The 15,341-nt window shown below is 49.2% G+C and overlaps 1 long non-coding RNA gene across 1 annotated transcript; it reads left to right on the forward strand.

The window, feature by feature from the left end:
- The first annotated feature begins 11,062 nt into the window (after positions 1–11,062).
- Positions 11,063–12,728, forward strand: LOC138067886 (uncharacterized). The gene is made up of 5 exons (XR_011142322.1): positions 11,063–11,313; positions 11,679–11,894; positions 12,099–12,156; positions 12,262–12,362; positions 12,563–12,728. It is a non-coding gene; the product is annotated as an uncharacterized lncRNA (long non-coding RNA).
- The last annotated feature ends 2,613 nt before the right edge of the window (positions 12,729–15,341 follow it).

Genomic DNA, 15,341 nt, shown 5'->3' on the forward strand with positions numbered 1-15,341 from the left:
GAGAAGTTGAAACGCAGGGCAGGCGGGCGAAGCTCGCTTCTCTTCTGCTTTGCTGCTTCCCTCGGAGGCACTTCTGGATTTTATTTTGCAGGAGGCAATGATGTGGCTGGGAAGCTAGAGAAAGCGCAAGCGCCTGCGTTGTCCAGCTGCTTTTGGGGACTGCTTATGAGACGGAGAAGGTGTCCTGGGGTGATTTCGCGGCTGAAACTGCAGGAGTTCGTTTAGGATTTATAACCTGGTCCGCGGAAAGTTTGAAAACTGCGGATGCTCCTCATTCTGCTCTTTGTGCGGAGGGGGCCCCGTCACAGCGAGGCGCCGTTGGGCTCGTTCCTCGCTGCCTGAGACAGCGAGCGACAGCAGCGCCGCGTCCCCCCGGGGTGCCCGCCCGCCCGCCAGGACGGGTGGGAGAAGGCAGGCTGCGCGGGTGCCTCTTTGCCGGAGAGCCCGAGGCCGTCACGGTTGCACTTTCAAATTCACTCAGCCAGTGCGGGGGGCAAATGAGAAATTCGATGCTTGAAATGGAAAAACGAAGCGCGCCGTGAGGTTTGTGGCGGGGGAAGGACGGGCGAGGACGTTGCTTCTCGTGCGCTGCCCTAGTTTGCATGAGCGAGGGGCAGAGGCAGGGGCATGGCCCAGATGCATGACCGCAGCTAACCAGCCACGGCTCGAGGGGACGAGCTGCCAGCTGCAGGATGAGGGCGAGTAAAAATATCACATAGCTCTGAGACAGCGCTCGGCAGATAGGAGAGCGCGGGGCAAACCCGCTCCGCGGTGGCGAATCGCAGCCAAATAGCGAAAAGCAGAACTGCTCGGCGCTTGGACAGGATGTCTCAGCGGTGCATGTCTCACCAGGAAACGTGGCCGGCAGCAAGCACAGGAGTGATGTGTCGGAGCTGAGGGCGTGCTGCTGACGGAAGAATAGCTGGGACCCAAGTGGATGAAAACACACTGATTTCCATTAGGATTAGGGCCTGTTGCAACATAACCTGGAAAGCAAGTGTCACTAGTGGGCGGAGAGAGCTTGATTCAATGGTTTCATGAGACAGGACTGCGAACGGCTGGCTTTCTCCAAAAGAGAGACCGCAGAGGCCGCCCCCAGCTAGTGGCTGAGAAGAGCCCAGTTGTCCAGCCTACCTTTCCTCACCTACCCTGACCTCCTCGGGACAAGCGCTCCGAGGCGCTTTAATGATGTCTTTAATGACTCACTGTCTGTAGGCCGATATGACTAAGGCATAAATCCGAAAATAGCTTTTTTAAGGGCTGGATGCCATTTTCAATGCGTTAGTCAAAAGAGAAGCCCACACGTCCCGGGATGTTTTCTCTTGGAAGACTTTCCCACGTCACCACACAAGGGTGTTTTCCCCTCTGTGCCGATGCTAGCCTGCTTACCAGAGACTACAAAAATATTAGTAGAAACTTTTACAGCCCTTTTATATGAGCTTTCTGATCGCTGCTAAACTTAAAGCCAGCTATCCGGAGACGTTTTCTCTTGCGACGCTTTCCCACGTACCCTCTCCGCCACCGATAACCTTCTTGCCAAAGACTGGGAAAAAAAAAAAAAAAACGGCGCAACTTTTGACAGTCCTTTCCTGCGATCTCTCGGCTAACTTACTATGTCACGGCTGCAGGGTTGCAAAGCGCCTTTTACCGTCCCGGCGGAGCTGAGCTCGGCCTCAAAAAGCCACCTTGTGCTGGGGTGAGCACGGGGGTGGCGGCGGCGGCCCGGGCAGCAGCGGGGCCGGCCCGGCCGGCAGCGGCGTGCGGGTCCCCGGGCGCTGCCGCCACCTGGCGGCCGCCGGGCCGGGCCGTGCGGGGCCGTGCGGGGCCTCGGCAGCCGCTTTCCCCCGCTGCTGCCCGCCCGCGCTGCCCCGCCAGGGTCGGGCTCCCCCCTCCCCAAGGGAGCCGCGGGATGGAAATGACTCTGGCAGGCCCGGTTTCTTCTGAGCGAGCTTTCGCCTTTTGGCTCTGCAGGTCTGTAATCCCCAGGGCCGCAGGGGTTTGCTGATGGGAGAAGGGTCAGAAGAGTTCCTGGGCCGGTAGCCGCTAGCCGGGGAAGGAGCTAATTTCGCCAGCCTCCCTTCTGTCCTCCTGAAAGGACCAGCCTCTTCGCTGGCTCCTGTATTTGAGGCAAGGCTGTGTCCACCTCTTGGTGCTTTGCATGCTGGAGGGGAAAAGTGAATATGGCTACAGCCCACATCTGCTTTTTCGGTTCTTCCTTTCACCTCCCCTTTTCGGATTCGGCAGAGAGCCTCCCGGCTCCTGCCCACTCTGCCCCAGCCCTTGCTTTCCTCCCGCAGTGCCCTTTCCCCTCTTCATGTCTCTGTTGCCACAGAGAGCCTCTCTCTTTTTTTTAACGCCCTCACTTAGTTTGCCCAGCGCAGGGGACGAAGCCCTCTCCTTGCTGGTAGAGCCGCCTAGGAAGCTATTTCAGACCCCAGCCCCTCCCTGCCCTTCCCAAGCACCGTTGCTCCCTGCAGCCTTGGGCTGTCCTGCCTCTATCTGGTTCTCGTGCTGTCACAGCCGCGTGCGCTGGGTTGCACGCGCCAGGCCTTGAAGACGCTGAGCCCTCGGAGGCAAGTGGTTTGTTCGCCGTGCTTGTCTCTGGCAGGGCACGTCTCCGTTTTGCCGCCCTCCTCACCTGCACCAGGCCACGGGGACAAGGCAGGAGCAGCCAGGGCTCCTCTCTGCTGTCTTGTCCCTGCCCAGACCTGCTCAGCCCATCCGTGGCAGGCGGCCCTTGGTGGCCCTGGCACGTGACACAGCACTGCCCGTGCTCCAGGGGTAGTGCTGCACATGTTGGCCTTCTGGCTGGTCTAAGCTGGCCCCGGGCTGGGAATCTTTTGTGTTTCCTCAGACTTCGATGTTTGCTTGGAGTCCGGCTGGGACTGCAGTACAGGTGCGTTTACATTTTAAAGCAACTAGGAATGTGAAGTACAGCATTTCTGCTAAGGGGGTTGGAGCAGTGTTGCAAGACAGTGTTGTAATGCGCTCAGCCGTCTGCCCCGTCTACTGCCTAAGAAGCAGCCAACATAGACACGTGGAGATGGAGAGATTGCTCCCCGAGGGAAAGCCTAAGTGGCCTGCTCTGCTCAGGACTCTGAGAGGGAAGGATGAGGGGGACATCGGTGATGCATGCCTGTTTTGCTTGCCGCTCTCATCGCTTTGTGCATTGGCTGGCCAGGGTTCACGGAGGAGCCCAGTGCCACAGGAATAGCCAGCGGCAGCGCGCAGGCAAGGAGCCAGCCGGGCTCTCCAAGCCCCTGAGTCTGAGCGCAAGCTAGGGCAGGACTTACGCCCTTCCTGAGCGGCAGTGAAATGATGGATGATGGTCAACTGCACTTGGCTCTAAGTACTAACTCTTGACCAGCGCTGGCAGGTCTATTTTACCTGGACTTTTCCAGAGTACAGTCCCCGCGATGACGGCTGTGCCTTCTCAGACCCTTGCACTCACAGTGCGTAAGGTCGGGATCGGATTCTGTTAACATCAGGGATAAAACTAAAGTCCTGTTCCTCATCACCCTTGAGAAGGATAGGTTGTGTGAAGAGATCTTCCACAGTGCTTCTACAGAGACAACCTTTGTTTTTTTTTAATGGAAAAGTTGAAACTGCTTCCTTGCGCTAGTAGTCACATAAATCCTGCCAGCGCAATGAACAAAACTCTGCGAGGTACAGCCTGAGTGTCTGGCTTTCAAGGGGAAGCTGCCGTCCACAAGACAGAAGTGGACGGAAAGCAGAACTCAGTTGAATAAAAGAAGCATTTACAGTGCTTATTGAAGTTACATATTAGTTATTGTAATCGGTTCTCTAAGAGGTGCTGGCAAATGGGAAATCTTCAAGGGTAAGATACTAGCAGAATGCATGATAAGTGATTTATGAAACCTAGGGAGAGGGACAGGAGCATAAAGGTGAGTGATGTTAGAAGAGCCAGGCAAACCCGTATCTACAGGTACTTCATGCCTTGATTTGTCTTGGTAACAAATAACAGGGTGTCATGTTGACTGATGCTGATTGTAACAGGAGAATTACTTGCTTGCAGCTCTTTTAGGGTCTTAAGCTATTTTTCCTCTCCTACATGAGATCGCTGATACCTGACCATTGTGAAAAGGTCAGCAGGGCGTTTAATGATACTCTGGGTAGAAGGTGAAATTTAAGTTTGGCCAGGGTGACAAAAGTCCAACTTAGCCATTGTGACAGTCAGCAGAAGTTAGACATTAGGCTAGTCCAAACAGTGGGTCTGCTGACAGGCCCCAAGGCCTGCGAGGAGATCACGTCTAGCAAACAGTGTGGAAATGGGAATCCATAAACCAGAAGCATTTGTTGGAGACTAAACCTGATTCAGTAACAAAATCAGGGCCTGGGCCAGGAAAACCACGAATTCTAATATACCGAACAGGTGGCTGCTGGCATGAATTTGTCAGTTCTCTGCTAAGAGCAGGTGCTCAACCATTCCTTTTCCAGAAAGGAGGCTGCCCCCGCCCCGCCGCCCCAGTCCTGATGTACTTCTGACTGAACTCCGCAAATCTTTCCTTCGCTGCCTCCTGCAGACCCGCATGCACCATGTGCAAGCTTTTGAAACAATTCTGCTTCGGATTTTCTGTTCCCTTTTCAATCCTGCTTCTCTAAAACTGCTGAGGCTAAAATAAAGAAGTTACTACACCTTTCTTAAAAAAAAAAAAAAAAGCATTGTAAACACTCTTCAAACCTGCATTGCAAAATTCACTCTGGACTTATGACAGCTGCAGAGCCAAGGGGATGTCTGCTAAGAAGAGATAGGCGGACAAAGGTTAAAATAGAGATGTAGGTAGAAAAAGCCTCTCATGCCCCCCACATTGGGGAACGCCAGCAAGCCCAGGCTATCGCTCTCCATCCTCTGACAACATCTGTGTGATGCACAGACACTTCTGGAGTCAGAGGGTCATAGCTCTGCCCTAATTCCTCTTCGCAATGGCCTTTCCCGTAAGAGAAGTGGGCTTGGGGTCTGAGCAGAGCCCTGCAGCCAGTTACCCCGACACGTGCCGTGTTGCTTGCAGAGAGTGCTCTGCCTTAACGCTACTGCCAAGAGAGGTAGTTTTTCTGCAGAGGTCACCAGCCGTAAGATAATGAATGAGCTTCTTTTTAGTGTCACTCACTTTGAGGAAGAAGGCAGTTCTCGACCCAAAATAAGAACTGAAAAAAAGAGGAAGATGGCCATTCCTCTGGTCACCTGCTGTCCAGAAGCTGTTTGCAAGTAAGTTCAGGCAGGACCCGCTTTAAACCTTGTCCTCGCATTCCAGTGTTTCTTTAAAAGAATTGGGTCAGAAGTCTTGAGCTTTTCGTTTTGTCTTTTTAAGTCTGTGACCCAGAAAAAAGCTGAGCAGGAGAGGGTGGATCGCAGTACAGACTGCAAGCATGCTTCTGCTGGTGCCACTGGCTTTGAAGCTGCACTGAAGTGAAAAAATGCAATCAAGATGCCTGTCAATGTCTTACTGAGTTTGATAACATCCTCAGCTGGGTAAAATCTGGCTCTCCCTATTTTCAAGACAAGCAGGAGGGCTGAATGCCAAATGCAGATAACTCCCTGTCTAAGCATCCCACTCACAACACACCAAGACAGAAAACTCTATTTAGGACCAACCACATAGAATAATTGGTTCTTTTCTGTACTTTTCCTGATGTGTATGGTTGAGAGATTGGCCCAAGCTGATAGCAGGGCTTTCATTCTAACTATTCTGCATATAAAGAGAAACTCCCACAAAAAGGAGCTGATTGTGTTAACGTGCACCAGTTAACCCGCTATCCACTTGGAGTCTCATTCTCTTAGCAGGGGAAGAAATGTTTGCAAAAACATGACTTAGTGGTACAGAAGTATTCCAGTTTTCTCCCCTCCAAAAGAAGGAAGTCAGAACCACAGACAGCCGAGCAAGGCCTTTTTGTAGAAGTACTCAGCAGCAAGAAAACCCTGGGGTAACCCCTCAGGCTAGGGCTTTGGGGCACTCAGCACCCAGTATGTGCTGAGCTGTTCTGCGGTGTTGCCTGCTGGGTTTTGCCCGTTTCCATAGCAGTGCAGGGTCGTGTTTGTGACTGGATTTATAAGTAGCTCGAAGCTTTCCCTATGCTTCTCTGAAGCCTGAGCTATGAAAATAAAAGCTTTAGTTTTGGTACATGGCAGGTTAACTACTAACTCCTCTTACAACTCCCCGTGGTGCTGTAATGCCAGGGGCACAGGCACATACCATAGCACACGCTGGGGATGCACTGTGCGTAGGGCGTCCCCCTCTGCCACTCCTCACCAATAACTTCATCCGATGGTCTCATGAATATCAAAATAATTTCTGGCTACAGTGACTTATTAACATGTTAGCCAAATCCTTAGTGTCAAGATATTTGCAAGATTGTGTGATTGTGCTTGATGTTATTCCTACTCCCATTACACTGATCTATTAGTACATTGCCAACCAGGTAGGCTCTTATTCTACTGACGGTGCAAAAGTCTTTCACTGATCAAGAGCAGTCTCTTCCTCAAGGAATTTATAACCGACATATATAATTGTTATTGGACAAGACAAGTCCCTCAGACTTTCAACTTATTATCTTGGGAGCAGCAACAAAAAAGGCAAATGGAAGGTTTAGGAACTGAAAATATAGACCATGCTCACAGGATAGGAGAAGCAAAGAGCCTGAAGGAAACTTGGAGGTTGTCATGACTAATCAACCAAACGTGAATTTCTGGGGCAATATACAGTTACTGTGATCCTCAGATGCATAGACAAGTGTTTATCATAGAAACCTTAGACTAGAAGAGAGCTATTAAGCTGAGTGCTCTCACCAATAAAGTATACTAATGTGGCTTATTTCCTTAACCTAATACCTGCTCTTTGCTTCCCATCCTTTTCTCTTGCCCTGCAATAACGTCATGACTTGCTTAAGAAAACCTAAGGCAGGGTGAGAGAAGAGACTGTCCCGTCCTCTCTTCCTGTCCCTGGCACATATTTCTTCTCCCTTCCTTTGTGTCACTTCCAGCAGTATGAGCCTGAAAAGTTACCTGTTATTGTTTTTCCTTTGCAGAGCAAGTTTCTAGTTGGATCATGGGGCTGATGAGATTCTTTCAGGGCCACACTGTCGCTAGACCTCATGTAAGGGAAGTGGTGGGAACACATGGCTAGGGAGCAAGGGACAGCAAGGTGGTCCCTTGCAGCATCAGTTCAGGCTCAGATCAGCTAAAGCTAGGGTAAAACCCCATCCTTGTTCTCACCAGTCGAGCCCACTGGTGGTTCCTGAAAGGAGCTGCACATGGCAAGAAGTGAAGAGAATGGGAGACATGTATTTTATAATTCCGAACAACATCATAGACCCACAGAAGCCTAACTTAATCCTGTCCTGATGGGTATGCATTCATCCTATTCTGAGAAACCGTTAAGGTGTGTGATTCCCCAACCACTGGCTGAAGGATCTGCATCCACCCTGTTTGCTCAGCCACTGTTTGCAGAAGGGCAGACAGCGGCTTTTGACAGTCTCCTCGTAGTCATGCTGTAGCCTCGTGGATGTGCTTACAAAAGGAAGAAAATGCCTCTGCCTGGAAACCTTGTCTTGCTTTGTGATAACCAAATCCTTGCTACTTAACACACAATAAGGGTACCAGGGCCTCTGAAGCTTTGCTCACAGTGGCAAAGAGTCTTTCAAATAAAGAAGCAGAAGCAAAGGCAGATAAAGAACAGAGGAGCAGTATATGCCCAGAAGTCAAAGGACTTAACCAGGACATCCGTAAGGTCATCCAAGCCCCGTAGCTGCACCCCTGGAAGATCTAGCTCCAGCAAATGGTACTGCTGCAACCTGACAGCCTGCAACAGTGCTGCAGATGGTTCTCCACTTTAGCAGCACTGGAAGTGGTGGGTCTCTCATTTGAAAGGTGTGCTGTGGAAGGAGACGCTGACGCAGCGTGACGCTGGGCAGGGCTCTCCTGGTGTAAAACCCATAGGTCACTGGTCTCAAAGAGAGAAAAGAACCAGGTCCACCTCGGAGATCACTCCCAGTTTTGAATGCCTGTAGGAAGAAACAGCACTACATCACAGTCCTTGAATGCAGCAAGAGAGCAATTCAAGCTACTGCTAGGGGAGGCTGTTATTGAGCTGGCTGTTCAGAGCAAGCTAGAGAAAGCTTATGAAAACCTAGACACTTTTGCTCGAAGCCTCTGAAACAGCCCACATACCTTTTGATTGCCCCAGGCAGTGTCAGGAACACCAAACAAGAACAAAAACTGTTTGCTTTCTGAGCTCCCTTGTGAAATAGGAGCAGCTCAAATCTGTTACTCCTTATTTTTATGGTAAAACAGTTTCCAGCTCTCTCGGGGTTAATTAACTCTCATTTGCAGATCTGTTAGCAGGGACAGAACATGGCCCTGAACATTGTCCAATCGAATGAGCACAGAAAGAGATCAGTCGCAGCTGAACAATGAAATACAACCTGAGGGAAAGCAGCTGTTGGATAAGTTTTAAATGGCAGCTGCAGTGTGGGCTAATGAAAAGAACTGGAAATGAGGAGACTCTTTTTTGCTAGTCTGCCACCGGGATCCTGAGAAGTCTTTGGTCGTTTCCTCTTTAGTTTCACAAGAGGTGTATTTGGCCTAGTATGTTAAGCCAGGAATGATACCAACAGTTCTTTGCATAGCCGTTTCTTGCATTTTTCTCTTTCCCGTTAGCTTGGCCATGCTTTTGTTCTGCAGCTGGCTGGGCCACAGTGCCCAGGGTTGAGAACGTAACTCCTACGCCTCTCTGTCCTTGCCCAAGGAAGGATAAGAGGGGTTTTGTTTCTTCTCTGGCAGTCATTATGGCAAACAAAACCCTGCAGAACGGTGAGTTTCGATCTAGCTATTTCCTGACAGTAGCTGAGTTTGCGTGGGTGAACAGTGCTGACTTTTCTCAGGTCTGTGATTTACAAACTGAAGGTTAAAATAAGTCCTTACTGAATTGATTCACTTCTGAGAAGCGGTGAAGAGAGTGAGTCCCAAATATATACATTATGTGGTAATCATGTGATAGCCATGGAAAACCAGGCCATGGACTAGCATTATTTCATTAGTCATAGCACTGCCCATGGACTCCATAAAACATCTCTAGCACATCCTGCATTCGCTGTTACGGGGGGACGCTCAGACTTTTGCCCAGTCACTGTCAGACGAACTGTGGGAAGGACACAAAAGGAGAGGTTGCTAGCAGGGAAACCCACACCGGCACAACGTACTGCTGAATTCTTGTGCCTTTTTCCTGTGAAATGCAAAGGTGTTGAATTATAGCTGTCTGCCTTACTTGTGCTGCAATCCAGCTGTTTTCTCTTCCTAGGTTGTAGAACATTTTGGCCCTGCAGAACTGGAAGGTGAAGAAAAAGTAAAAAAAAGAACCAGAAACTTTGACCTGGGATCTATCTGGCAGACTTAGAACAAGCAAAAGTATGAACACTGCAGTGGGCAACTTGTTCTCGACCATTTTTCTAGAGGCCCAGGACGACAGTGAGCAGAGCAGAGCAGTGTAGCTGTACTTTGAAAGAGGAAGAAAAACTGGCTGTAAAATCTGAGACAAAATTCCCTGGTTAAAAACCCAGATTTAGATGTAATGATAGAAGGAGGAGACTGAATTTCTGACAGTTACCTGGTATTTTTAGCATATCTTACAAGAGTGCTGAGGTTAACTGTTCAGATGCATGCGGCTGGTGTGGGTTGTGTGCCACTGGTGAAAGCATGCAACATAAGATGATGGAAAGACCTTGCAGGGGAAGCAACAGTAGCTGGACTCACCACTTCTCCCATTTTACCCTCATGACTTTGATTAATCCAAAGTCGGCCAATTTTGGCCATCAGCAGTTCAGCTGCTGTCATAAACTTCATTGATTTCAATGCTTGGATTAAAGGTCCTTGACCACGACTGTGCAGATGACACAACAGCGTTGTGGCTGGCTTTGCTGATACCTCCTGAGTTTATGCCTTCTCTTTAGCCCTGATCTAAAGAAGTGACTGCAGACTTTGTGACTGCATGACAACTGGAAAGCAAGCAGGAAGTCATGTATGCGATTCCTGGGCTTATTAAAAACTCAGACTATATTATTCCCCTGATCTATTCTCACTCTTTTTCTATGCACCAGCAAACACCTTGTTTGCTTATTTGAATTTTAGGATACAAGAGGCAGTGTATTAGGGCTTTTACCGCCTTCCAAGCTCTCTTGTTTTGTGTCCTCTTCCCCAAATAATAACATGTTCTCGTCTTCCCTTTCAGTTCAGATACTAGGGGAAGGGAAAGTAAAAATGTCAACAGCCTCAGTGGCAGAAGAAATTGTATGAATAAAGTCAGAGGGGGTTGTTGTGTTCTCAGTCCTGTTCCTTACACAATCCATTGCAGTTTTTTTGTCCCGTGCCAACTCTTCCAGTTTTCCTGCAAAGCCTATAATACTTTGTGCTCTTTCTTAAAGTCTTAGCTCCTGGAGTCATGTGATTATATAATCACTTCCACTTGAGCTGAATTGTATCAAAGTAGATTTTCACTGTGCTGTAAAAGGGGTGAATTTAAATAGTCTGCTCTGCTGAAAAAGCCTTTAGAACTTCAAAATAGAATCCTTGAAAACCAGCAAAGCAGAAAGTAAATAAAAATAATTAAGCCCCACATTTTGTAAAAGCATTTTAATTTTGGCAAGCGACTTTTGTCCATTTCTGGCTGCCAGTGACAACAGTATAAAAGCAGTGGCAGTGGAAGCTGTGGGTTCTTTGTGGAGACCTGAGACAAGCCGAAAGGCAGCAGACAGGTAAAGGAGAAGGTGGATGATGAGGATGCGGAATATGCTGCATTTTACTTTAGAGAGAGGGGAAAGTACAGCAGAGAGGAACATGGGACTTTGCTCTGTCTCATCCAAGCAATGTTCAGTTTTGTTCCCTCAGGGCAGAGCTGCACGGAGGAAATGCTCACTCTGCACAGGAGCTCTGGGAAGGGAAGGTGTACTCTTCTCCCCGCACTCCACACCAAAAACTGCAGTGAAAGAGATATCCTGCCCACGCTGGGTCCCTCCATGTGCTGTTGGTGCACTAGAAGTCCTCATCTGAGTTAATGGCAAGGCCTGGCCATATTGTTTTGTATTTGCTGTGGAAAATGCATGCCCCAGATGGCAGGGTATTCTCTCGGGTATATGCAAAATACCCTGCAAATGCCTTCTTTGGGAAGCTGACAGCTCAGCGGTCTTTGGTCATGTGCCTCAGCACCAGCCAGCGGCATGCACGGTGAGACTGTCGGAGTATGCAGAGTGAGGCTGCTTGCCTCGCAGGGCTGGGGGGAACCAGAGCATGGCAGCTATGGCCAGGTATTTCCTCTCAAAAGCTGGTGCCGGCAGGTGGAAGTCGTGAATCAGCGTGGGTGATTTTCCCCCTTGAAGACCCAAACTAGAAACTTGCTTGATTTTTGCAATGCCATCCTTCCTGAAAGGGGCTAGCTCTTAGAAATGGGCTAGGAGGGTTTCTACAGGGGTTTTGGTTTTGTTTTGTTTTGTTTTGGTTTGGTTTTTTTTGACAGAGCTGGTACAGAAAAGGCAGCTTCTGAAAAGTGGCTGCTCTAGAAAACCATGGTGAGCTTCAATGCAACAGCAGAATGTGACTGATGGAGGGAAGGTCAGAGAGGGGCAGGTATAGATTAGTGTGCTCTTCTGTTCATCCCTCTCTTTCACTGCAGGAATGCTAAGAATTGTCGAGTCTGCTCCTCTTATTGGAGAGGGTCTTAGCTTCCAGTACACCGCCTGAATCACTGACTTGCCTGCAGTACGTCTTAATGGACAAGCTAGGAGAGAACAGGGGTAACCTTCCCTGGGCGTTGCTGGAGGGAGCGTTTTCTGTGTTGCAGTACAAATGGAACGAAGGGTATCCTGAAATCTCCCTCCTCTTTTGCTTGGTTGGTCAGATTTTATTTTTCTTATTTGCCTGTATTTTCTTCCTGGGTAACCTAGATGTATATTTCTAAGGCTTTCAGGGTAAAAAGGGAGGAGTTACAAACCTATGACTTAATCCTCTTTTCCATCTATAAAAAGAAAGCTGTTTCGCCTTCAAAGGTTGTTACATGCCAGTAGAAGAGCTTTGTCTGTCTTCTTTCTTATAGCCACAACTCTGGAGAGAAGACACAACCTGAGAGCAGAAATGGGAATCTGCATCTTTGTGTATGTCCTTTAATGCGCAGACTTTACAAAGTGATGCTGAACTGTTGATTCCTTTGTATTTAAGAGGAACTATGTGCCTTCCTATTGAGTCCGTTGTTCTTCTAGGTCCTGCAAGCACTGATCAGAAATCCTGGTTCGCGAGAGCAAAACATTTACGGCTGCTGCTCTTCCTGAATCTCTTGGGGTTGATCTCTTTGGTTGGAAAGGTAACAGTGCCGTGGATATGCCCTGCCTTGGACTAGGGGATTAATCTAACTAAATTGTACCTAAATGCTGAAGAAACCTTGTAACAGCTGACAAAGTAAATACTGAGATGAGAACAGCATTAGCTGCTGTGATTTGAGGCTGTATTAATACTTTGTTTGGAAAATCCAGCGCACGTGATATGACCCTTTCGGTAATTCAGTTGTTGCAGAGCTGAAGGTGGGAAGCAGCGTATCCTGGAAAGAGGACCCTCGGCTGGGGATCACGCCACAGTGCTAACCGAGTGCTTTGTTGTGGCACAGCTACCAAAAGTGGATGGTTCTCAACTGCGTTCACCCTGTGCCGGCACAAGCGTTCAGACAGGTGTGTGGCAAACTGGATCCAGGTTAAAAACTGCCTGGGAAAGAAGAAATTACTCCTAAAGCCAGACTGTCACCTGGGCTGGGTAGACTGCGCAGCTATTTGTACTAATGCACAGGGAGGCTAGGAGAGGCTAGGAGAAATGTAGGGTTGTTTCTGCCTCACTCCTGTGGCCCTGCCTGCTCATCGTGTGCTGCTCTGGTGCTCCCTGCGCTCTGCTGCCCTGAGCTGATTCAGATCGCTAATCCAGTAAAGAACCATCTGCTTCTCTGCGTCAGGGTTTTCCGCTGCGTTAGGGAGCAGAATCAGCCCAGTCCAGCGGCCGATGAGCACCAGGTCTAGTGCGAGGTGTGTGTGGGGGGGGTCTTGCTGTCCCACTTGGCCTGTACCCTTCTGGCCTCAGCGAGCTCTCGGCCTGCAGCTTTGCCTTGGATGTGGCTTCTGCTGCAGCCTCTGTTGCAGCCTCTGCTGCAGACCAGATGAGCTGCCGCGTTGCCTTCTTTGCGTTCCTGTTTGGAAAACATCGTAACGTTTCCTGCTTTGAGAAGTATGCCATAGGTGGAAGTATTTCTCTGTATTATGTTAATGGCAAGGAAGAATCTTGTGTGTGGTGGGGAATCTCTGTCTCGTTCAGCCAGGACCCACAAGCGAACTGTTGATGAGTCACCGGGAGGTTGCTTCTTCTTGGGCTGGAATGAACTTCAAAAGTGTTCAAGGCTCTTCCCAAGGTTGCCAACCTGTAATCTGTGGCTTGCTTTTACTTCCTCGCCGACAGCTTGGTGCAGTCAGAGCGGAGATGTGAAGTGTTCCCAAAGCCGTGCGTTGCAGCAAATGCATCTCTTTGTGATGTGAGCACTTCTCCTGCAGAGCTGGCTCAGGCAGGCGGCAAAACCAGAGCCTGCAGGGGCCTCTGGCTGGTCTCCTGAGATTGCCAAATAGAGATGTCTCATGGTGCATTGCTTATGCAAAGCAGTGAATTTAGCACGTGGAGGCTGAGGCAGCCGTGGAAGGAATTCATGTGCCTTAGGCATGACAAACCAAGCATCAAGCCTTCTGGAGCCAGCTGGGCTCTGATGCCAGCACAGTCTGACTGGTTGGAAGTGAGGAAGTGCTCCTGGATGCCAGCCCCTGAAAAATGAGTCATGTGTTGAGCTGCAGGAAAGTCCCTCACTCAGCTGTCAGCTACCAGCAGCTTTCCAGCCCTAGGAAGGAAGGGCTCTTCCTCTGCACTGTCTCCATGCACACAGTGCACGCCACTCAGATACTGGGGCTACAAACAAATTCTTGGATAACCAGCGCAATTCTGTATGCCAGGAGTCCCCTTGCTACAGGGCAAGCAGGCTAGCAGGGTGCAGCTGGTCAGTCAGGGGCACGGGGAAGGTGGGGAAGGCCTCTGGAAGGTCTTCCCTGTGTATCTACATTGCGACGAATTGTTGTTCCGGTTTCACAATTTCCACAGGCTTCTGGTGTGAGACCTCAGAGCCTGTGAGAGGAAACTCCTGCATCTTGCAGACAATGTCTCATTATCTGCTCTTCTGCCTTCCATTTAAATGAGCTGAAATAACTAAAGGAGGAGGTCCTGCCCTGTCTATCCTGTGTCAGCTGTGGCACTCAGCTCTACCATGCTACCAGTTTAACCAGGCGAGCGGAAAGTTGGCTCAAAGAGCCCTGTGTGTAGGTTAGTGCGTTGAAGTTGCTCAGCGAAGATCCCAGATCCCAGTGCATGCCAGAACTGGTGCAAGGGATTGGGCCGGGGAGACCCCGTCCTCTCCCCGCTGTGGCAGAATGACTCAGTTGTATGTAACTATGGACAAGCTGCAGTCATTCCTGAGAAGCTTCATCTGATATCTTATCTGGAAGGTTTATCTTAAAAAAACCCCAAATCTGAACAAAAGCTCCGCAAAAGCAGAAGATAGTAGGCAGTTAAGAGAACAGCTGTACTTCAGACTGTCCATTTGAGGTCTCTTTCTATGCAGTTAGCTCCTCATATCTGTGAGCTGGGCCTGGTCTTACTAGGATGAGCTGCCCTTTGGAGATTCCCCGCTTGCAAATAGTCCCATCAGTCATAGCAGATGGTCAGTGCTTGATGTCTTGATGTCGTTTTATTTTTTTGAAAATCTCATTTTAAGTGAGAAAACAATTAGGTAGCATGGCAAAACCAGGAGAGCTGTGTCATAGAGACCGTTACCAAGAAAGCTGCCAGCTGGCTATTATATGCTTCATAGTTAAGAAAAAAGTCCCTAATCAGCTGGAATTGGCAAAGCTCCAGGTAAACCTTCACTAATGCTGGCTGTCGTATTGCCTGAAATGAGAACAGATTGGGAGTGGCAGCAGATAGCTTGATGCTAGTCCTTGTCTTTATTGCTCAGTTTTCAGAAGGAAAACATCTTGCCTCCTGAAAGACCTCTCTTTCTGCAGACAGTCTTATTTAAAACCCACTTTTAATTATTCTTCTACATAAAGCTGTTTTTTTTTTTTTGCCCTTAAGCTAGTAGCTGGTTGTTGGCTAGAACGTCAACACTTTGTGTGCGTTCACTAGATAAGATGGACACTTTGAGCCCTGCCTATGCAAGGTGGCTTTAGGGCCAGAGTAAAGGTTGCTTGTTTAGTCTGGCCAAAAT

The sequence above is a fragment of the Struthio camelus genome, chromosome 7, assembly GCF_040807025.1.
Source record: "Struthio camelus isolate bStrCam1 chromosome 7, bStrCam1.hap1, whole genome shotgun sequence".
In the NCBI taxonomy this organism is placed as follows: domain Eukaryota; kingdom Metazoa; phylum Chordata; class Aves; order Struthioniformes; family Struthionidae; genus Struthio; species Struthio camelus.